General features: G+C 43.0%; 1 protein-coding gene across 4 annotated transcripts in view; it reads right to left on the minus strand.

The window, feature by feature from the left end:
• ATP8A1 (ATPase phospholipid transporting 8A1) overlaps positions 1–25,030 on the minus strand; it is a 232,445-nt gene that overhangs the window by 201,749 nt on the left and 5,666 nt on the right. The window lies entirely within an intron of this gene.

The raw sequence follows: 25,030 nt of genomic DNA on the forward strand, positions 1-25,030 counted from the left end.
GCTAAAGCAGCCAAGTGCTGGTAACGAATTGTATAAGAAAAGCTTGCCTACGGCTCTGTTGCTGTATGAACCCAGAAAAATATTTAGGTTTTCTGCAGAGGGGAGGAACACGAGCACCGAGACCCGAGTGTGCAGGGGAGTGCAAGCAAGGCACTAAAGCTGAAGCACACACAAAGGGCGAGGGAAGGACAGGTGAGACGTGGTGCTCAGCAAACACACGGGCTGGCTCGCAGAGGCCCTCTCCTGCTTGTGAAGAAGTCTGGGCTGCAGCCTCGGGTGGCAGCAAGCTCCTGCGAGCTTCCCAGGCACTCAGACACAGAGGGAGAGCCACATTTTATAGCCATCACTCTGGAAGCCACAGGGCTCCACGTGAAGACCTGTGGTTGTCATTTTACAGTCACACACACAGCAGCAGCTTCGCCCGTGGTCACGTGGCTCATAACGATCTTTCAGCACAGAGGGTTTTAGATATAACACAAGCTTTCCCCCTACTTTTATATAATCAAAATGTCACATATGTATTGTTACAGAATAAATGTTTGGGTTCGCTCCAAAGTTCGTATGCTGAAATCTTATCCCCCGAAAGTGGTGGTATTTGGAAGTGGGGCCTTTGGGAAGTGATTAGGACATGAGGGTTGAGCCCTCATGAGTGGGATTAGTGCCCTTGTAAAAGAGAGCCCAGAGATCCCTCACCCAGCCCTGCATGTGGGGCACAGCGACCAGACAGCCATCTCTGAAACAGGAAGTGGGTCCTCACTAGACACTGAATCAGCTGCTGCTTTGATCTTGAACTTCCCAGCCACCAAAACGACAAAAATAAATTTCTATTGTTCTTAAATCACTCAGTCTATGGAGTTTTGTTACAGCAGCCCAAACAGATTAAGACATGGATTATCAAACAGAGGCATATCGATCTTAAAAATCCTCAAAAATGTTCTATTAGATTTTCCTTAACGACAGCACAAAGATCATAGCGCACTATTCCTGGCATCTCAACTGGACAGACAGCTTCGGAAACACCAGCGTTCCACTCTGCTCTGAACTGGTATCTTCAGGTTGTGTCTGACACACCTGGACTGTCGAGGGTCAGGACCTTGGATGTTCCTAGGGAACACCCTCCCCTGACATATCCATTTACATTGGGGTCTCAAGTGCTGCCCGGGGAGCTGGACACCTCAACTCTCCCTTACATATTAATCTGTATGCAAGAATTTCCATGGAGCAAAGAACTGTCCTAGAGTCAGAGTGATTAAAACAATCCTAGTGGACTAGTACGGTCCTGCCCAAGGTCTGACAGTAAGGGAGCTCTCAGACAAAAACCATAATGAGAGGGAAAGTCTAGACCGGTGACTTGTTCTCAATGAAGCGAGAATATAGGATGCAGTGAGGATAGTCTATTCAGTGAGTAGTGTTGGGAAAATTGGACAGATAAATGCAAAATAATAATAATAATAATAATAATAATAATAATAATGAGACTAGACCACCTCCTTAAACCATACATAAGAATAAACTGAAAAATAGATTAAAGACTTAAATATAAGACTCAAAACCATAAAACTCCTTAGAAGAAAGTACAGGTAATAAAATCTCAGACATTTCTCTTAGCAATATATAGTTTTTTATTTATTGATTTTAGGGAGGAAGGAAGGGAGAAAGAGAAACATCAGTTTGTTGTTCCCCTTACTTATGCATCCATTGGTTTATTCCTATAGGTGCCCTGATCAGGGGTTCAGGCTGCAACCTTGGGTACTGGGACGGTGCTCTAGTCAACCCTGGGACGGTGCTCTAGTCAACCCTGGGATGGTGCTCTAGTCAACCCTGGGACGGTGCTCTAACCAACCCTGGGACGGTGCTCTAGTCAACCCTGGGACGGTGCTCTAACCAACCCTGGGACGGTGCTCTAGTCAACCCTGGGACGGTGCTCTAACCAACCCTGGGACGGTGCTCTAGTAAACACTGGGACGGTGCTCGAGTCAACCATGGGACGGTGCTCTAACCAACCCTGGGACGGTGCTCTAACCAACCCTGGGACGGTGCTCTAGTCAACCCCGGGACGGTGCTCTAGTCAACCCCGGGACGGTGCTCTAACCAACCCTGGGACGGTGCTCTAACCAACCCTGGGACGGTGCTCTAGTCAACCCTGGGACGGTGCTCTAACCAACCCTGGGACGGTGCTCTAACCAACCCTGGGACGGTGCTCTAGTAAACACTGGGACGGTGCTCGAGTCAACCCTGGGACGGTGCTCTAACCAACCCTGGGACGGTGCTCTAGTCAACCCTGGGACGGTGCTCTAGTCAACCCTGGGACGGTGCTCTAGTCAACCCTGGGACGGTGCTCTAGTCAACACTGGGACGGTGCTCTAACCAACCCTGGGACGGTGCTCTAGTCAACCCTGGGACGGTGCTCTAGTCAACCCTGGGACGGTGCTCTAGTAAACACTGGGATGGTGCTCTAACCAACCCTGGGACGGTGCTCTAGTCAACCCTGGGACGGTGCTCTAGTCAACCCTGGGATGGTGCTCTAGTAAACACTGGGACGGTGCTCTAGTCAACCCTGGGACGGTGCTCTAACCAACCCTGGGACGGTGCTCTAGTCAACCCCGGGACGGTGCTCTAGTCAACCCTGGGATGGTGCTCTAGTCAACCCTGGGACGGTGCTCTAGTCAACCAAGGGACCCAGCCAGGGGCTCTCTCAGCAACAGATTTTACTTTTTCTTTCTTATTTTTAACATTTTCCCATTGATTTGAGAAAGAGAGGAAGGGGGGGAGAGAGGGAGAAGGAAAGGCGGAGAGAGAGGGAGAGAAGGAAGGGACGGGGAGAGAGAGAGAGAGAGTGAGGAAGAGAAAAAGAGAGAAAGAGAAGTATTGACTCGTTTCACTTCGTAGTTCCATTTAGTAGTGCACTCACTGATGGGTTCTTAATGTGTCCTGACCGAGGCTCAAACCTGTGACCTCGTGAGTGCCAGGTGGATGCTCCATCCATAGAGCTACCCGGCCAGAGCCAGCAATATTTTTTGGATATACCTCCTGATGCAAGTGGAACAAAAGAAAAAACAAACAAATGGGACCATATAAAACTAAAAAGATTTTGCACAGCAAATGAAACCATTAACAAAATGAAAAGACAACCTACTAAATGGGAAAATATTCACCAATGACATATCTAATAAGGGGTTAGTGACCAAAATTTATCAAGAGCTCATACAACTCAACACCGAAAAGACAAATGATCCACCAATTGAAAAATGGGCAGAGGACCTGAAAAGATCTTTCTCCAAAGAGGAGAGATAGCCAATAGACATATGAAAAGATGCTTGACATCACTAATCAGCATAGAAATGCAACTTAAAACCACAATGAGATATCACTACACCTGTCAGAATGGCTATCACAATAAATCAACAAACAACAAGTGCTGGCGAGGATGTGGAGAAAAGAAACCCTCCTGCACTGCTGGTGGGAATGAGGGTGCTGCAGCCACTGTGGAAAGCAGTATGGAGGTTCCACAAAAAGTTAAAAATGGAACTGTCTTATGCCCGGAAATTCCACTTTTAGATATATATCCAAAAAAACAAACAAACCAAAAACAATAATTCCAAAGACCATATTTACCCCTAAGTTCATTGCAGCATCATTTACAACAGCCTAGATATAGATGCAGCCCAAGTGTCCATGAGTAGATGAGTAAATAAAAAAGCTCTAGTACATTTATATAATGGAATATTAGTCAATCATAAAAATGAAATCTTTCCCTGGCCAGTTGGCTCAGTGGTACAGTGTTGGCCTGGCGTGTGGAAGTCTTGGGTTCGATTCCCAGCACGGGTACACAGGAGAAGCACCCATCTGCTTCTCCACCCTTCCTCATCTCCTTCCTCTCTATCTTTCTCTTCCCCTCCCGCAGCCAAGGCTCCATGGGAGCAAAGTTGGCCCGAGCACTGAGGACGGCTCCTCTCCACCTCAGGTGCTAGAATGGCTACGGTTGCAGTGGAGCAACAGCCCAGATGAGCATCGCCCCCTGGTGGGCATGCTGGGTGGATCCCAGTCGGGCACATGCGGGAATCCATCTGTCTGCCTCTCCCCCACTTCTCACTTTGGAAAAATATTAAAAAAAAAGAGAGAAAGAGAAAAGAAAAAGAAATCTTACCATTTGCAACAACATGGATGAACCTAGAGGCTCTTATGTATTATGCTAAGAGAAATAAGTCAGATAGAGAAAGACAAATGCCACATGATTTCACTTATATGTGACATTTCAAGAGCAAAACAAAGAGATATAGACTCATTATTAGAGGGAAAGGGATGGGGGAGGAAGAAGAGAGTAAATGGGGATAGATGGTGATGGAAAGAGACTTGGCTCGGGGTAGTGAACTCACACTGCAATAGAGAGATGATATATTAAAGAACTGCACTCTTGAAACCTATATCATTTTAGTAACCAATGTCACCCCAATGAACGCAAAATAAAAAGAAACAGAGAACAGACTGATGGTTCAGAGGGAAGAAGGATTGGAGGGGTGAGCATGGTGAAGGGACTGAAAACTATAAATTGATAGTTACACAATAGTCCTGGGCATGTCAAGTCCAACACAAGGGATCTAGTCAATAATACTGTAATAACTATGCATGGTGCCAGGGGGTTCCCTGAAATATTGAAGGGAACACTTTGTATAGTATATGATCGCCCAACAACTATGCTGTATACCTGAAACTAATAAAAATTAATATTTATTATAAACAGTAATTGAAAAATAAAATTAAACAAAGGAGTAGGACCAGGAGAGACACGGAATGGTTCCAGGCACGGAATACTGCTGGTGCCGTGGGCTTTCCTCCCTCAGGAACACTGGAAAGCCTTGGGAACGCCATGCACGGAATACTGCTGGTGCCGAGGGCTTTCCTCCCTCAGGAACACTGGAAAGCCCTGGGAAAGCCAGGCACAGAATACTGCTGGTGCTGTGGGCTTACCTCCCTCAGGAACACTGGAAAGCCCTGGGAAAGCCAGGCACAGAATACTGCTGGTGCCGTGGGCTTACCTCCCTCAGGAACACTGGAAAGCCCTGGGAAAGCCAGGCACAGAATACTGCTGGTGCCGTGGGCTTTCCTCCCTCGGGAACACTGGAAAGCCCTGGGAACGCCAGGCACAGAATACTGCTGGTGCCGTGGGCTTTCCTCCCTCAGGAACACTGGAAAGCCTTGGGAAAGCCATGCACAGAATACTGCTGGTGCCGAGGGCTTTCCTCCCTCAGGAACACTGGAAAGCCTTGGGAACGCCAGGCACGGAATACTGCTGGTGCCGAGGGCTTTCCTCCCTCAGGAACACTGGAAAGCCTTGGGAAAGCCATGCACAGAATACTGCTGGTGCCGAGGGCTTTCCTCCCTCGGGAACACTGGAAAGCCCTGGGAAAGCCATGCACAGAATACTGCTGGTGCCGAGGGCTTTCCTCCCTCAGGAACACTGGAAAGCCCTGGGAAAGCCAGGCACAGAATACTGCTGGTGCTGTGGGCTTACCTCCCTCAGGAACACTGGAAAGCCCTGGGAAAGCCAGGCACAGAATACTGCTGGTGCCGTGGGCTTACCTCCCTCAGGAACACTGGAAAGCCCTGGGAAAGCCAGGCACAGAATACTGCTGGTGCCGTGGGCTTTCCTCCCTCGGGAACACTGGAAAGCCCTGGGAACGCCAGGCACAGAATACTGCTGGTGCCGTGGGCTTTCCTCCCTCAGGAACACTGGAAAGCCTTGGGAAAGCCATGCACAGAATACTGCTGGTGCCGAGGGCTTTCCTCCCTCAGGAACACTGGAAAGCCTTGGGAACGCCAGGCACGGAATACTGCTGGTGCCGAGGGCTTTCCTCCCTCGGGAACACTGGAAAGCCCTGGGAAAGCCATGCACAGAATACTGCTGGTGCCGAGGGCTTACCTCCCTCGGGAACACTGGAAAGCCTTGGGAAAGCCACGCATGTGATCTGAATGTACGGAGGCCACCGCTGGGGACGGGGGCAGCGGGATGCCCTGAGCAGGGGTGACACTAACGGAGGGAGACCTGCACTCAGAGCAAGGGGGCGAGGCACTCAGACAATGAGAGACGCTTTCCCTTCGCCCTGTTTCCAGAGAGCTTGGCCACAGCGGCTCTCTCACCAGCAGCGACACACAGCAGGGCCACCGGCACCTGAGGCCCACTCCCAGGGTGTCCGGAGGCCAGAGGTGGCAGGAACCGCCTTGTGTATGCACCCAGTTCTCTGTTTCCTCCTAGCAGGGAGCAGGGAGCCAGGCACAGCCCCCTCAGACACTCTCAGGAATACCTGAGTGCAGGCACCCAACCTCAGGAATCCTCAGGGATAGTGCATGAAGACATCTGGGAAGAAGACTGGCATTCTCGCTAATGCGGAATGTGGGAGTTTGTAACTATTACAATTAGAATCTGCAGTGAACTCTCACCTTACCTTGTAGAAACAGGCAGGTTAAGTCTGGACGTATGGTAACTTATCAAATCCAGACTGCCTCTGTGTAGACGAAAAACAAGGCTCTTCTATTCAGATGAACGAACCAACACTTTGAGGGAGGGAGGCAGCAATTTTGATCTCATATTTCTTCTGGGTTAGAGGTGAAAACACATTTCCTACATTCAATCTGACAGCCACTCAACATGTACCAGCCAACTCTGGTTTTGTGCTTTTTTTTTTTTTTAATTTCCTCTTCAAATTGCCACCTTCAATGGCTATGATGTCCATATAAAGAGCTCTGTGTTTACACCTGGGCAATGATGTCACTGAGATATTGATGCACAGTCGTGGCAAAGGTAACAGGGGGAAGAATCCCCCCACCCTCTGCCCCAAAGAAGTAAAACTAAAACGGCACAGTTGCCATTCCTTTCTACACACAGTCTGTCCTTTGCTTCAAGGAGGGGAGCCACACCTCCTGGGAGTTGTTTAATAATTTCGAGGGCTTGTTCACATAAACCATTATAGTTCACTAGCAGCTCTTAATCCACCTGTCTTGCCTCCTAAAGACTTAGTAAGAACCAAGCCTGCTTTTGTGTCTTTTCCTGACAGATGGCACCGTGGAGGGGAGTGAGGCGATGGGTCTATCACCGGTTCTCACGGAGTCTTCCCGGAGGGTGGGGCCCCTTCGGAGCCTTCTTTGCCCTTAAGTCAAACAAAAGGTTCTAGATACTGAATGTGCTACAATATATTACTTTGTATTCCTAAATACAGACTTAAAAGCAACCTCCTGTTGGTGATCATTTCAGATCCCAGCAATAATTTTCTTGTTGAGAAAGTAGAGAATGATGATGGGTCAGCCTCCTGATCGCAGTGCTGAAGGGAACATGTGTTCATCTTCCCCTAACATTGTTTGATCATTAAACCCTTAGTGGTTGTTCGGCAAGCTCGGGTTCTTCCGCTGATTACTCATGTGACCCCTAGCAAACCACTTAATCCCTGGGGGGGGATTATTTTCTTCCCTTATAAAGTGAGGGAAGTAGGCTAATAATCTCATGTGTTGTTTTTGTTTTTTTTTCAGCTGTAAAGTCCTGTGAAATTAGTAGCTGCCAGACACCAGGAAGAAAAAAAGTCAACATCTCATTTGTCTAGAAAAAGAGGAAAAATGGAATAACAAAATAAAAAATTTCTCTACCTGAGCCAGACATTTCACAACAGCTGCCTGACATAAACTGCAGCCAGAACTCAGTCACGAGGTCAAACGCTGCTCTGTGATCAGAGCTGAATTTCCATACTTGAAAAGGTAAGTAGTGACTCTGTCTCTGCTGCCAGCAGCTACTGTACCTGGTACTCACTGAGTGACCAGTGACTACTGGGGTTACTTTAATATGCTGACATCGTCTTCCTTTCTCCCTCTGCCTAGGTTCATGATCACATGCGTACATGCACATGGAATAATGTAACAGGGAAGAAAAATGCTCAACAGTTATATTTAGTGAAAGGCTTGCAGTCCTTTCATACAATTACAACAGAATTATCATCTCTGAAGTTTCCCATTTCTCATTAAAGATATCATCACCCAATCGGTAAGATTATTGTTCATTAGCTCATTCATTCATTCATTCATTCATTCAACACATATGCTCAACATAAGTTGAACATAAGTGCCTACAATGTGGCAGCCATTGTTTAAAAATCTGCAGAAACTGAAGAAAATAAGATATAAGGTCCCTTCTTCTTGGGGACTTAAGAGATTTTCTGGAGAACAAGATATTTTCTAGAGAACAGAATAATTACAGATCATGGGAAGCGTGATAAAGAAACCAAAACAAGAGATTGACAGAATGATTGGCAATACACCCTGTGCTTTCGTTTGATCACCTATATGTGGAGTTGATAACAGTACCTACCGCAAAGAGGGTTGGAGGACGTGGTGAGTTAACAAACGTAGAGAACAAAGCCTAGCGCGTAGTAAGAGCTCTGTCAATGTTAACTGTACTCATTGCATAGCTGTTCTCAGTACTGTTGGCGGTGGAACTGGTCTGACCATTACAGCCTCTCTATGTCCCTCATCACTGCACTGTGGTAGGATGTCACATTACCCACTGCCTGGTGCCTCTCTAAGCAAAAGCCCAAGACTTAAAGGAAACTCAGAATTTTAATTATAACAAATGATCAAAAATTTATGGAACTGTCTTTATAGTGAAAATAACCCTATCCTTAGATATCATGCATCTTTTTCTCATTAGAACATGATAATGAACACTTTTGAGAACACAGGGTATAATCAATGAAGGCATTAGAGTCAGGACTGGGAGCACATCAGTTATGAGTTACGGTAACCTTAGACAGAGTATAGATCTGTAGCCTCCTACCTTCTGTCACAAGTTTTGAAGAAGGTTAAATGAGAGGATGGATGCATGGGTAAAAAGCACTTGGGACTGCGCCTAACCCCTCATGCACATTACTGTTCTAGCTATTACTTCTATTGTTGAAATTGGAAAGGCAGGCTAGGGGGTAAAGGAATAGGCCTTGTCGTCAGATCTGTATTCACATTTGGATTATGGCACGTCTCCATAACACTGGGCAAATTATTTTATGTTCTGAGCCTCATCTTTCTCATGCACAAAATAGGTTAATTGAGGATTTAACGACATTATGTTAGCAATGTAGTACAATACTTGTCACTCAAACAGTTCCAGTCACCCTGTTCTCCCAAGAGATTATAAAGGTTGTCTCCCCTTCAAAATCTTTTGAGGTGGGAGAAAAATGTCTGGAAAACACTAAATGTAGGTATTAACATTTTAAACAATTGGATACTGTTTAATTAAAGCTGTGACCAGTGAATGAATCTAGAGAGTAAAATAATGGCGTTTACTCTACAACTATATAAATGAACATTTAAAAAGCATATGTTTTTCCCAAAATTGTCATCTGTATAGAGGTTATGCAACAGAAAAGCATGGGTGGCTGGGTAGGAGGGAGGAGAGAATAAGATACAAAATCATTCTGTTGCCTGGTAATATGGTTATAGAACCATTACATTTTTGCAGACTCAACTTTATTGCAATTATAAAGAAGGCTGTAATTGGAGTCAGAATATTATATTAACTCCCAAACATATTCAGAAAAATTCAATTTTATATCCTTTTTACTCAATAGCTTCCTATATTAGACATTAAAGAGACCTTATTAATTACTCACGTTTCTTAACCTAGAACGAGGCCATTAGACAAACCCCATGTTTGCAACATAGAAGCTAATAAAAGAGTATTACCTGGAAAACAAACTAGAGACTTAAAAGATACAAATACAGAATTTAGGTGTGATTAAAGGTAGGTGCTCCTTAGTAGAAAATCATGAATATTACCCAATGGTCCTTTCTAAAGGTTTAAGTATTTTTTATTTTGTTCCCAAGGGAAAAAAGAATAAATTTAAAGTCCTCATCTAATAATTTTTTAAGGGGGCTCAAGTTTATGGAACAAAACAATCTTTGGCTAAATATTTTAGACATTTGTATTTTATTTTGTTTTTAGTGACATCTTTATATAGATTGTGTGTATGTGTGTGTGCGCGTGTGTGTGTGTGTGTGTGTGTGTGTGTGTGTACAAATAGTTTAATTAGAAATACAGAAGCAGTTATGGGAGCTACAAAAGAGACCTGAAATCCCATGTTCTGCATTGCTGAAGCAAGAATGGTCATTTCAAAGGTATGACTGTGAGCCCGACAGCAGCAATTCAGATTGAGATATGAAAAGGAATCACCACTCTGAAATAATGAACTGCATGCTTTAAAGGTCAAGTCTTACTTACATACTACATTTTCAAATATGGCACTGAAGAAATCAAATACTTCTAAAGGCATGGAAATTAAATAGAAACTATTCAGCAACATGTTTCAAACTTCTAGGCCATGACTGCAATAGCCAGAGGGGAAATGAGCTTTTCAATTGCATCTCCCTGTACAGAATATTCTGATTCAGGCTCTATGCAGGGGACCTCTGTGCTCATTCCAACTGAGTCTGTTTCTCCTGAAAACGGTGCTTTGATTTTCTTTGGAAAACTCCCTATTCTCCAACTGTAGGCAGTCAATCATGTGGGATTGCTCCATTCCCCTTTTTGACTTAAAGCTGGGCACATGGCCCATGCTAGACTAATCACAGTCAATTTGTAGTCTGGACATATGAAAAGGCTGGGCACAGATTAAGACTGATTGGCCTCCTGAAGTGATTGTCTGTTAGCCACGCTGCCTTGGGTCATCCCCAATCTTCCTGTAAAGCTGCTCACATGGTTCTGAGAACCAGTCCACCTGCTCGGCTTCCCTACTGTGGAATTTTAGTGGAGGCCATTTCAGTCCCCTACTAGAAGCCAAGTCCTGAACCAATGTCGATCTAATGGTGTAGCTGGGCACTGACACTGTATCTGGACGTTCTTCCTCAGAGCTGAAACCTGTTCCCTGTACCCCTGTAGCTGGCTTTTCTGATCTGCAGGGAGTGATGACCAAGAACCACAATGCAACTACAACTATCCTGCCCCCCCTCAAATCACTAGGCTGCCTGGAACTTTTCCTAACACGCCCTACTTGCTAGATCAGCTCTCCTTTGATGTAAACAGCTGCCCTGACCCAGCCCTGAGTGCAGCAAGTTCTGGGATAACTACGGGTTGCACAATAGCCAAAAAGCTTTCTACATTTCTAGTGTCCTCTTCTTTCTCCTCTTGCTCACGCAACTGTGACACACCTAAGTTACATCATCTAAGTCAGTAGTTCTCAAACTTTTTGAAGTCGGGGCACATTTAAAATCCTACAAATAATTGTAGGCTCACTATATACAAATTTCTGAGAAATATGTTATAATAATTAAGTCAAATATTAAAGAAAAAAATATAAAGTCCAAGCGTGCTTTTATGCTAATTAAACAAAATAAGTACAACAAAATTAAATTTATTCTGGCATTAAAAAACATTTTTATGTTACATTTTTTGTTATGCTTTTTAGAATTCATAAAAAAGAGGGGTTAAAAAATAAAAAAAATGACAAAAAAGTTATCTTTATATATATAGATAGATAGATAGATAGATAGATACATTCTTAGTAAGATTTAATAAATTCGGCAGGTCCTGGCATGAATGTGTTAAGTTTTTTTCATTCTTGTGTTTATGAGAAACATGAGCCTGATGTGTCCTAGCAACTTCTTCAATGTTTGGGCATATATTTGAAAGGCAAACTCTCATTTCCTCATCAATACATTGAAAAATTCCTCTCTTTCTTCTCTTAATTGTGTTGCGTGCAGAAAACCCCCACCATACATATCATCTTAACTTCACACCAAACAAAGGATAGAAGAAACTTGCCTCCAGTCTTTCTGGGGAACATGGGGGTAGTGTAAACAATCCAGCACCACAGCTTAACAGCCTTTTGCAACCTAATCAGGCAAGTGAGGTGGGGGGGGGGTCAAGCAGACTATCAGCTTACAGCCAATTCCCCACACCTCTGTCCCCCAAAAATCTAAACTCCAAAAACCCTGTTGGTTTTCTGGTCCCCAACAGGCACACATTTCTCTGGAATACCATAGGGCGCACCTGGAAACCTTCTAGGGCACACCAGTGCGCCCTGGCACACACTTTGAGAACCACTGATTTAAGTGATACCAAACATTGTAACAAAGAATATCCATTTACTCTAATGATGGAAAACATGGTTATCTGCCTCAAAAATTGGTTGTTTTTCATCTTACTCATAATGGGCTCATTTTTTTTCTTTAAATAGAGAATTATTCCCAAAATGATGAAGATGAGGAAATTTTGCTTCTCATGTGGAGAACTGGTCGTGGTTAGAAAGCCAGTGAGTAGCAGAGTCAGGACAGTATTTGACAATCAATAAAGCCCAGCCAGCTCTAAAGCTTTAACACTGATGGACGGATGCATTCATTCACTCAATCTTTAAGCTTGACCAGACCTCTTCCTCTATTTCTCTTCTGTTGGCCTGATTCTATTGAATACAGTTTTCCAACCACAACCCTCTCCTATCCTCATGGCCTTGTGAGATGCTACTAAGATGTTAGATGTCAAAGCACCCTCCCTGACCATTCTTTCTTGAAGTGTCACCTACAAAAGTTTTGAATATAGATAGCGGTCTTTTACCACTCCAATATTAATCTCTTGATCTATACACTTAGATATATAGCAACTGAGGATAATAATAATAATAGACGTTACAGATGTACCTAACTTATATACAGAGGACAGGGCAAGCATAAGGGTACATGTAAGTATCTGTCATGTGTGTTACCCTAGTATGGGCAAGAAACATAACACTTTAGGGAAGATCCTTGCATGCAATAAATGTTTACTTTATCTTCTATTCTAACATCGGATATCCAGAAATTCCCAGAACTTTACAGTCTTGTCCCTAGCCTATATCTGCTATATGTTTTCCTATCAAGACCTGTCATTACCATGAATGGTAAATAATATTTTTCTTTAAAGAGCTTTGTGTGAACTGATAATGTAAAAATAAACACGTATGAAAACACACCAACAGCATTTCTTATCTAAAACAGGAAATGATAATGGCTTTCCCAAACTCCTGCTGAGCTGCAGCGGGCTCCACAAGTCGTACTATGAATTCTAAGCGGTGGACACTGAAACGTGTTCCTGACATTCATAGGAAAGGCTGCCTTGAGCGGTCTCACACGGAAACCTATGGCACGCCTAGTACTGCACCTCACACAAAGTACGCATTCAAATTTCCTTGGCTGCTAGCCTCAGGATGGTAACCCAGAAAAATAATCATCTTGGGCACGCTGAGTGGCTGAAAATAGTAATGAAAACATATATTAATGCCAAGTCATGCTTAACAGGTAAAGGAAGAAGAACAACGAAAGATGAAAGGAAATTAACGATATCGCCTTGGGAATATCCCACAGATCACTTAGTGAGATAAAAGTAATACATGGTTTGTTCCCCCACATGGAATTAAAAACTGGCACGGAAACAGATTCCACTAGTAAGGAGGGATTTCAACTACCAAGCATCGACCAGGCATCTGCTAGAAGTCTCAATTAGCTAAAGGCGTCATTAATTTGTCTTGGCATCAGATTCATTCAAGAAACAAGATGAGGAATTGCTAGTAGGTACTGGATGCTAATCAATGCAAAAGTGATGAAGGCATAATGGTATCTGTAGAAGACATAACTGGACCAAAGAGCTTTTGACAGTCACAGAGGGGAATACAAGGCTAAGCCACGCATACAATCTAGACTTCAGGAGGACACATTACAAGTTGTCAAGACACAAGAAGGGCAGAGGTTTAGAAAATCATGTAGAACAGAACAACAGGCTCATTTATTGTGAAAGGTCTTGACAAAGAAGAAAAGGGAGGTGTATTCAAAGAGACCACTCCTGCTGCACAGGAAGTCACTGAAGAAGTAAAAGAAGATAAAAAGATCATGGGAAAGGTTGGGAGTTGACTCACACGTTCAATAGCGAATAATAACAGGTACACACACACCTGTGTATCTGAATGGAGGAAAGGTGTTCTAAAAAGCTAGACTACTGAAGTGGTTATCCCTTCCATTTGGAATACAAGAGATTGATGGCATAGGTCTGCTGCCTGCAACAGATGATATAATGTTAAGACAAAATAAAAGGAGAACTTCACGACACCCGCTTCCCCTACTCCACTTTCTTATCTAACAAGGATAATCATCTCAAGACTGGAAAGGTTAGAATAAACATTAGTTAGAGAAACTAAACCAGAAGAGAGGGTAGGGCATTATTTAAAAAAAGAACAAAGAAAAGGCAGTACCTAGCTGCTCTAAGTGAATTCATACCTATAGCATATACATAAAAACTTTACACCTACGGAACTGTCAGGAGCTGCAGACTAGCTAAGTGAAGTGACACTAATAGTAGAACCACAATGAATGAGAGGATTCCAAAAGCTGAGGATAAGAAACTAAGGTCCACAGCTTCTTTATCCACTCAGCTACTGATGGGCACTGGGGGTGCTTCCAGATCTTGGCAATTGTAAATAATGCTTCAATGAACAGAGAGGTGCATCTATTCTTCAAATTAGTGTTTGAGGTTTCTTGAGATAAAAAAAAAAGGCTGTGGTACATTTACAAATGGGATACTTGGATGTAGAAAACAAAGGAAATCTTACTTTTTGCAACAGCATGAATAGACCTGGAGAGCATTATGCCAAGTGAAATAGCCACTCAGAGAAAGGCAAGTACCATATCGTTTCACTTACATGTGAAATCTAATGAACAGAACAAACTAACAAACAAAATATGAAGAGACGCGCAGATACAGAGATCAGACTGACAGCTGTCAGAGAGAAGGGAATTGGAGGTTGGGTGAAAAAGGTGAAGGAATGAAGCAAAAACAAAGAAACAAACTCATAGACCCAGACAACAGTGTGGTGATTACCAGAGGGAAGGGGCTGGGAGAAGGTAGGAGAGGATGAAGGGGGATAAATGGGGATGAAAGGAGACTTGGTTTGGGGTGGTGAACATACAGTACAGTGTATAGATCATGTATTGTAAAACCATATAATTTTATTAACCAATGTCATCCCAATAAATTCAATAAAAATTAAAAAAAGAAAAAGAAACTAAGGTCCCAGTGTTCTAATAAGAGAAAGATGATGGATGTTGTACATTATAAACTACTATCTATAAAAATGGTGGTCTACAATGTGTTTTCAGAGTTCCCAGATCTATATAATGGGGACTATGGTTTCTAAAGGATTTATGAAAAAATTCTGTAAGTAATCAATCGAGAATTTAAAAGGAACAATTCCCTTTTGTATTGAGCATTCAGTTAACATTAAGACTTCAATGTTTTGAAAGTGGTGCTTTTCATCCACAGAATGTATACTCAGAGATGAAAAGGAAGTGTTCCCCTTTAAAACATGTTCCATATCACCTAAACCCAAACAATAATGTTATTGGCCAAATCTTTAGCATTTTGGATTTCCACAAGGCTTTCAGCTAGGCCCTGTTCTTATAAAACCAAGATGGACTGACTCCATGATTATGTAACATTGTGGCTACGTGACAAATGTCCACAGAGGGGGCTCAAACTGAGGCTGCCCTTTGGCTCTCCCCCTGCCTCCAAGTCCTTCTGAAGGAGCTTATCCTGGGACACCCTTGGTCTTGCCTCTTCTTCCCTTTTCCTGGCCCAGTTCCCTGGCCCTGGCTGTCAGGGTCAACAGGGGGCACCTGACCAGCAAGGCTAATCAGATTTTCTTCTGGGAATGTGGACGTGAGATCCAAAGACTCAGGCAGGCAGACCTGGCAGTGAGCAGGGGCTGTCATGGAGAGCCGAGTCACGTGCCTGCCTAAGGTCTGAGGCAGAGAATGCGGTGGATGCATAGAGGAAAAAAACAAGGCGACGCTGGGCCGAGCGAGAGATCCCAGGGGCCAAGTCCCACGAGGCTCTGCGGTGCCCGAAGATGGTCCCCTGTACGGTTATGTGCATAACTTCCTGAGGGCTCTGGAGCCAGACAGCCTGCATTCCAGTGGCAGGATGAGGACATCCATGGCATGATAAACAAATGCACAGATGAGAAGGAAAAAAAATCAGAATTCAGGAAGGTTTTATCAAGTTGAATAAATTGAAGGTCCAATACTAACGCCTCAAAAAAAATCAACTATGCAAATACAATACAGGGTGACATACAGCCCAGAAAGACGCATAGAAAATAAAACGTTTCCTTGATGTCATTGATTTCTTAGCAAGAGAAGACTTGCTAAGAGACAGGATTGTCTGAGAATGAAACAGGCTGTTCTACATGGGGGTACGGGTCTCAGTACTGAGAGGTATCCCGAGCGGGAGCCGGATAACCATCTGCTGCAGGCTGTATCAGGAATGGGCTGCCCGGTATCACTCCAAGTTCCCTCCAACTCTAGTCCCATGATGCTATCTTTTAAAAAATATTTTTTTAAAGACAATTATGAGGTCATCAGAGAGCCACTAAATAGTACCATTGCACAAGCAAGTTTTAACCATTTTGTAGATGGAAGAAACATTATTGAATTATTTGATAAAAATGCTTTCTGGACAGTCAACCCTGCTGACTTCAGTAGCAATGCATATAACTGAATTATAGTTCTCATTAAGCCCCTAAAACATATGGGGAAAATACCAATACAACCATGAAAGTTATCTGAATTATTACAACTTTACTTTTTAGAGCTACTTATGCATTTTAGAACATAAAACAGGTAGATTGATGACTGGCTCCAGCAGACTCATCCTCATTTTATTATAAGAAGCAGAAACACCCAAATAATATCACTTTGCTGCTGTATTATCCTTAACAGAATGAGTCAGCGGAGTTTGATGGGCATCTGCTTTTTATTGCCATTGTGACTTTACAAGAGAGAGTAAATAATGCACCTTTATTTTTTAACAAAGTCTCAACCATCAGAAACACCCAGTGAAGAAAGAAAAGCCTACCTGCTGATCATGCCTTTGATGGAGAAGTCAGAACAGCACACACAACATAAACTACCCACAAATAAGACAGCTTTTTATAATCACAGACCCACACATTGACCCAGATAAAAGAAGGGGTGACACTCTCATCTGCCTCTTGATGACAAGCAGTGTCACAATCTGGCATGTAAAATATCCAACAAGTCCACTGAACAAGGCTAGAAAAACAGGAAATCCCTAAGGGTGCATGTACTGGAGAACCCTGCCGCCTCCCCACACAACCCAGGAATGGGCGTGGCTCTGCGGCAGCTTGTCCTCAAGAGCATCATGGGTAGCTCGGAAGAACCCACCAAGACTGGTTGGACAAGACAGGCTCCAAGATTTAGACGTCACTTGCACAAAAGCAAGACATGGCTGGCATCCTTCAGTTTGTCAGGATGTGGCTAAAAAAGAAGACAAAGCTCCCCTAAGCAGATTAAGCTAGGAGGTGTGAGTGACAGCTGGTGGGCTGCAAAAACTGAAAAGACCCAGCACAGGCTCAGTGACATTAAAGCAATGACACCTACACCCCTGCGAGACTGCCATTAGCTCCACCCAACTCACAGGTAGAACAAGGACAATGAGAGGACAGACTGAACAGATAGTTCAAGAACCTTCTAATGTCACAAATAAAAATCACCCAGTACAGAAAGAGCCTCCTACGGCCACCCTTTTGCCTCCATATGCTATCACCATTAATTAGAATCATAAAATCTCTACTTAGATGTGCTGGGTGCCTGCAATTCTGTTGAGCAAAGTGCAAGGGGCCTCGACGTGATAAGAGGAAAGCTCCAGGAGACTTCCATGCCACTCCAGCACGCTGCTCAGCTTGCTCAGCTTCCACAGTCTGAACAGCCTGACTTGATCCCAATCACTCACCAGATGCAGACTCAAGTAACACCTGCAGAGCACCTACTTCATAGCTTTCATTTAAGTTCTCACCCTGGAGAGCGGTCCTGCAGGGTGGAGCACCTCAAGGGCGCAAGAACACTAACGATGAACGATGACGTGAGCGATTCTTCTCACCGCTGATTACGCAGCGAAGAGTCCGAAGAGTCCCGGCGCTGGAATCGCACAGTTCCTACACGTCTAAAGTCCATGGCAACACGGATCCGGTAAGACTGATACGTAGTTAGGTTACTAGACTTCTAAAGCATAGTTGGAGAAAAGAAGATGCAGGAAATAGAGGGTGGAAACCTGATTTTAGGATACGTGCAATAGTCTTTCTAAAAAAAAACAAAAGAATTGTGCACAAACATCCATATTTTGGCACATGCGGATCGCCACACTCTTTTCGAAGATGCAGGGAGGTCTGCAGTCCTTTCTCTTAGTGTTTTCTCTCTCTGTCAAGACTGCCACCATTCTGGGCTCAGGGACCAAACCTTGGGTCATTTTCAACTCTTCTTTCTCTTTAATACTCCTTATCCTACTCACCAGCAGATCTGTTAGATAGTTATGTATCCAAACTGTATCCTGAGTCTGCCTGCCACCATTCTGGGCTCAGGGACCAAACCTTGGGTCATTTTCAACTCTTCTTTCTCTTTAATACTCCTTATCCTACTCACCAGCAGATCTGTTAGATAGTTATGTATCCAAACTGTATCCTGAGTCTGCCTGCCACCATTCTGGGCTCAGGGACCAAACCTTGGGTCATTTTCAACTCTTCTTTCTCTTTAATACTCCTTATCCTACTCACCAGCAGATCTGTTAGATAGTTATGTATCCAAACTGTATCCTGAGTCTGCCCACTTCTCTCCACTGCGACTGCTACTTAGTAGTCCAAGCCACTATCATTTCTCCTTGTTTCAACTCCTGTCCCCAAGATCAAACCAGAATCTCTGGGACGGGACCCAGGGAGCAGCCTGTTTAAAGATTCCAAAGTGCAGCTAGGCTTTGTCTCCTCTCTACCCAACAGGCACAGGGTTTACCGGCAGGTATTGCTATACCATTTCGCCAAAGGAAAACAGGAGTCTCAGAGAGGCTATGTTACTTGCCCAAGGCAAGAGCCAGATGTCAGCTATGACTCCAGGCCTGCAGGGAGCCCCCAGTGCTTCCTATCACTTTCTTTCAAGTCAGTGGTTTACAAGGGCAGGAGTTTAAGATGCTGACAGTGGGGACGGCATAAAGTGAGTGGTAGTTTCACTCACAAAACAAAAGCACTTTACTTTCTTTGTGGCTATTATGTCAAAGAGACGGGTACCTGACAGACTAAACATATGATGTATAAACAGTAAAGATGGTCATTCTAGTTTGCGTCAAAGGCATTTAAAAAAACAAAGGACAATTCCAGCTAAACATTATGAAAATATCTCTGACATAAAGAAACTATTAATTCAGACTGAAGACCTTGATCTTCGGATTTAGTTAAAATAAAACATAGCATAGTTCACCAACCATATGGAAAAAATTCCACAGGGAAAGGCACCTGAGACCAAGGGACCTTCAACTTGGCACCTGGGGAAATTAAGAGCCGTTTTCTTCTTGGCTAATTATAACCACTTTGAAGTCAACAAAAAGCCAACTTGTGTCAAAGAATCTTCCATCCAACTTTAAACAAAAAGACAAGAATGAGTAGCCAAGGGGGTGGGGGTGGGGGGATTGAGCTGAGTCCAAACCTTCCCTCCCCTCTTCCTCTGTCAAATTTTAGCTTTTTAAAAAGATTTCTATCTATAGAGCACCAGTCATGTTATCACCTACAAAAGCAAAGTCTAAATGCAGAAACAATAAGCATACAAGAGAACTATAAAAAAATAAAATCACACGATGCTTAAACAGAACACACTCCTCCAATCCTCACTGCATCCTGAAGACCCAGACCCATTCATGCCGCCACAGAGAACCACACTGGTGAAGAGGCTCAAAAATCACTTCCTCTCACAGGGAAGGCAGCTAAATTGGGACTTGCGGTAAAATTTCAGTTTCAGTTTTTATACACTAACCTATAAAAGACTATTGAAAGTTATGGTGGGAAAAATCAAGAATAGTAAACTAGAGAAAATAAACCTTCTGAAAATAACAGTTGCTACAGATGTTTCAGAGACTTTTTACCAGCTTGCCAAAGTCTTTCTTCCAGGTGCAAATGACAACATATGAGGGCTACAAATACAGGATGAGGAAACAGATTAATTACTATAACATACTTAAAATAAGCAGGTTAACAGAAAACTAGTAATGGACTGCAGAAAGGCTCATATTCATCAAGCTCCCCGAGCAGATGTAATACCAGCTAAAAGTAAAACGGGTTTACTCTTCTTTTGATTGCACTAAATTGAATGTTTAATTCAGAATTTTCAAAAAAGTCCTCAAAACCTAATAATCGAGTATCATCATATGATTTTATAATTTCTGAGAAGGAAAATTAAGAGAAATAGAAGCATAATGAAACCCATTAAGTAACTGGGCAATAGAAAAAAAAAATTACCAAAAATCATGTGCTCTTGGTTTTGGCTGACCACCTACAAGGCTTTACACACAATCCATTCCTCCTCTCTGCAAGCAAGTGAACTCAAGGATCGACACCAGTGTTTTTAAACATTAGGATTACTTGGGAGATAAAAACACTAATGCCTGGTACATATGTCAGGTGACTAGCTGGACCGATTCCACCGGTCCAGGATGGGTTTGAGCATCAGTGCTGTCTGAGACTCCCTGTTTAATTCACTGTGCAGTCAGGACTGAGCACCACTGAGGTATAAACATGGCGATAAAACAAAGCCACGGTTCAGAAGTCTCCCACTCCCCTCTCCACATCGGACACTGTCATCTCTCTAACTATTACTCACAACTGTGAAAACAAAGTTACAAAAGCTGAGTAAGCTCACCTGAGGGTATTTATCGCAACTACTCTGCACTGACGGTGGACTGAACCCAGCTTAGCTAAAGGTTATGGGGCAGCAACACCAAATCTGGGTAAAATATCTACAGGGAGAATGGGTTCATTTCTTTGGTTAGAGATAGGAGATGAGTTAAAACTAAAAAAGAAGTACAGCGAGAAAGAATGGATGGAGACTGGAAAGGGTCAGGTAGTCACAGCCATTAGGATGACAATACAGCGACCAGAGCAAGAAAGAGGGACAGAAAAGATGCTCCCAGACAACAGGTGCACTCAGAACAAAGCTCTCCAACATGGGGCCACAAGTTTGTCCAGACGAGCTGGCCAAGACCAACAGTGGAGAAAGCACAAGCAAATGAAATAGAAAAGAACCCTTGGCAGACCCGGCTGGGCATCAGAACTGCTCACAAGCACTCGTGTCCAAACCGGGGTCAGGGACCAGGGTCTCCTCTCCCAGAGCAAGGCCCCAGTACCGGATCTCTGTGAGTTGCTGTGACAGGCACTCACGGTCAAAGGGATAAAGACAGGGTGATTTGTTACACATCCTTAGCGTGCTAAGTCATAACTCCTCAAATGTCTCCAACCTCTAGGTTTTCAGGGTTGGGCAGGGCTAAATCGACACCGGGTGAGGGAGGGGCGAGGGGAAAAGGGCTGCAGCCTCTGGGATGAGGTTTCTTTGAGGCCACATTAGCTTCACTTTAGGACAAGAGTTAGCCACAGGACCTCAGCCAGTTACAGAAGCTCAACTATTCTATACTGCTGTCAGAACGATCCATCTCTCTGAGGGAGCCTTGCATACCACTGCTTGTTTGCCTCGCTCATGACAGAGAATCGTGTAGGCTAAGTAGATCTGGCACACTAAAGTGGGTTCTTGGTCCGGAGCCTAGATTGGCTTCGGTCTTCTTAGTGACAGTCTCTGCTTCAAATGTCACCTGAATAACCCGATCCCTTTAAGCGCAGCTCCAGATGGTTCAAGATCAGTCATCTTCAAAGATGGCTCACAAAATAATAAACAGAAAGCTTCACTTTAAAACAGACACTTCCCTTTGTTCAATTAGCTGTGTAAATGACCCATGAAACCAAGTTCTCTGCAGCACCCTGAGGTCAACAAGTGATGGCAACATTGTATATAAAAGCATCCTACACAAAGTTACTATGTAAACATATTTCATATTAACATTTAATGAAAACCAGTAGGAAAGCCGGACAGGATGGGTTTTGCTTATCAAATCTACAATATATAAAAAGGGAATTTTTGCTGTTGTTAAATGGGAACAAAACAACAGGCTTCCAAAGATGCCATCATATACTTACATAAAACCTCTACGTTGGCACTAGGGCCATGTCAAAGCAGTATTATCTAAGCATAACATGTGAGGTTTTATGAGGACATTTGTGACCACCTTCTGTTGTTAAGGAAGAAAGTTGAAGGCTTAAATTTCTATTTAAGAGAGTATATCCATCGGTGTATTTTTAATAAGAAATGATTTCCATTATAAAATTTTAGATTCTGAAAGACTCTAGTAAATCCTATCATGTGTGGCAGCCACATGTGGCAACTGAGCACAACATGGGACTAGTCCAAATTGAGATGTACTATAAATATATAATATACAACATATTTAGAAAAATGAGTAAAGAAAATAAATGCAAACTATCTCATTATTAACTTTTATATAAATAGCATGATGAAACAGTATTTTGCATCTATGTGGTTAATATAATTAAAATTAACTTCACCTGCTTGTTTTTATTTCTTTTTTAATGTGGCTATCTAAATATATAAAATTGCGTATATGTCTAGCATTTGTGGCTCACATTTTATTGCTCTTAGTGCTGATCAAAGATAAGAGCGCCAGTCTGGTCTAAGTAGAGTCCACAGAACCATTAGTTATCCCCAGATGGTCTAAATTCTGACTTCCACTCCTACCAGAAAGCATAAGAAAAAGCAGTATCTTGGCCATTGTGTAAGGGCTACCACGTGACACCATAAAAGGAGTGAGTTAGAACCAGAGTCCACAATATTTCAGAAGATAAAAATGAGCCAATCTTGCTGAAAAAAAAAAAAAGAGTATAATCAAAAGGTATCAGGTCAAATCTGGTGAAATGAATACCTTGTTTAAAATACTTTGCCTTATATGAAATAATTTTTAAACCTATGGTGATAAAAATTAACTGAATACTATTTAAAGTGAAAGAATTCACACTGATGGTGTCAAAATCAACAGTTTCCACCTTACATGTGCTAATAGTCACAAACAAGAACATATAATTTTAGAAGGTATCACATTCACAATATCTTCATAAAATATAAATCATCTAAAAATAAATCATAAAATGGGCAGCATTTATTTTTTAAAACCACTCCCCGTTACATGAAAGAAATACCAATAAACAGAAAAGCTAAGCTTAAATAACTCAATATATGAAAGATGTCAATTCGCTTACTATAAATATATAAACTTAAGCAGTCCCAATAAGTAGTCCAAGACATTTTTTAACTTGGCTCACTGGTTCAAATGAAAAAATAAACAGAAAAACAGTCATAAAAAATTAGAGAGGCCCTGGCCGGTTGGCTCAGCGGTAGAGCGTCGGCTTGGCGTGCGGGGGACCCGGGTTCGATTCCCGGCCAGGGCACATAGGAGAAGCGCCCATTTGCTTCTCCACCCCCACCCCCTCCTTCCTCTCTGTCTCTCTCTTCCCCTCCCGCAGCCAAGGCTCCATTGGAGCAAAGATGGCCCGGGCGCTGGGGATGGCTCCTTGGCCTCTGCCCCAGGCGCTACAGTGGCTCTGGTCGCGGCAGAGCGACGCCCCAGAGGGGCAGAGCATCGCCCCCTGGTGGGCAGAGCGTCGCCCCTGGTGGGCGTGCCGGGTGGATCCCGGTCGGGCGCATGCGGGAGTCTGTCTGACTGTCTCTCCCCGTTTCCAGCTTCAGAAAAATACAAAAATAAATAAATAAATAAATAAATAAATAAATACATACATACATACATACATAATATAAAAAAAATTAGAGAAAAGAGCAGTTAGAGTAAGACCACTATGAGGATATTTTTTGTTAACTGCAATAAAGGAATCTGATGCGAGGGTCGGGAAGAGACAGACCAAAACTGGGGGTTTGGGAACGGACAGAAGAAAAGGCAAAAGAGAGACTAAATCCAGAAATGATAAATTTTGTATGTAAATTTAGTATATAAAGCAGTGCCTAGATCAGTATTCAAAAAATAGATTATTAAATAGATGTTTATCATGTCAAGTGGATAATAATGAGCAAAAAAATAAAATTAGATCTGACCTCACATCTCACAAAATAAAATTCTTCAGAAATTACACATGGATTGTTTAAAAGGAAACCTGATTATATAGGTCTGATTATAAGGTATCTCTAGGTCATCTCAACTCTCAGTCATAAGATGCATTCATTCAACCTGTGAGCTCCTACTATGTGCCAAACAATGTCCTTCGTGAGAGCAACAGAGCACTAAAGAAAACATTAGAGAGCTTACTATCCAGAGGATAAGAGCATCTAAAGATGTGGGGGCCCCAGTGAAGGGAACACTGTTGCCTGAATGATAATAATGAAACTCTGTGAATAGACATTCAAGCAGCAAAAGCTTTACCAACTTCAAAAGTGTACTCCCATCTATGCAAACTTGCCTGTGGCTGTAAGGGAGGCGCATGACTCAATTCTGTTTTTGAAATGATGTACTGCAGAATAGAAAACCTAAAATAATAATTTAGTTCTCCCACATTTAAATCTTGAGAATTCTACTAAGCAAAATACCATGTATTGGGAATTCTCAGAATTATCACTACCCCCCCCCCCCCCGCAGTGTCATGTCTGTTATAAATCTAGCTCATCTCCACATTTCCCACGGGGTCGCCTTCGTTCACCACACCTTTTTGTCCCACCACCAACTAGCTGGCACACAGCGGGTGCATATTATGTGTTTGCTAAAGAAACAAAAACTCTTAATCATTTTTTTTTGTTTTTAAAGATTTTATTTCTTGACACTAGAAGAAGGGGGGAGAGAAAGAGAGAGAGAGAGAGAGGAGTGAACGGAGTGGGGGGGGGAGTGGAAAGCATCAACTCATAGTTGCTTCCCATATGTGCCCTGACCAGGCAAGTCCAGGGTTCTGAACTGGTGACCTCAGCATCCAGGTTGAGGTTCCATCCACTGTGCCACCACAGGTCATGCTCTTAATCATTTTTTATTTAAACAAATGAAAGAGCCTCCTAAAATTTTCCTTTAACAATTCTTTCAGAAATTACT

This window comes from Saccopteryx leptura, chromosome 5 (assembly GCF_036850995.1).
Source record: "Saccopteryx leptura isolate mSacLep1 chromosome 5, mSacLep1_pri_phased_curated, whole genome shotgun sequence".
Classification (NCBI taxonomy): Eukaryota; Metazoa; Chordata; class Mammalia; order Chiroptera; family Emballonuridae; genus Saccopteryx; species Saccopteryx leptura.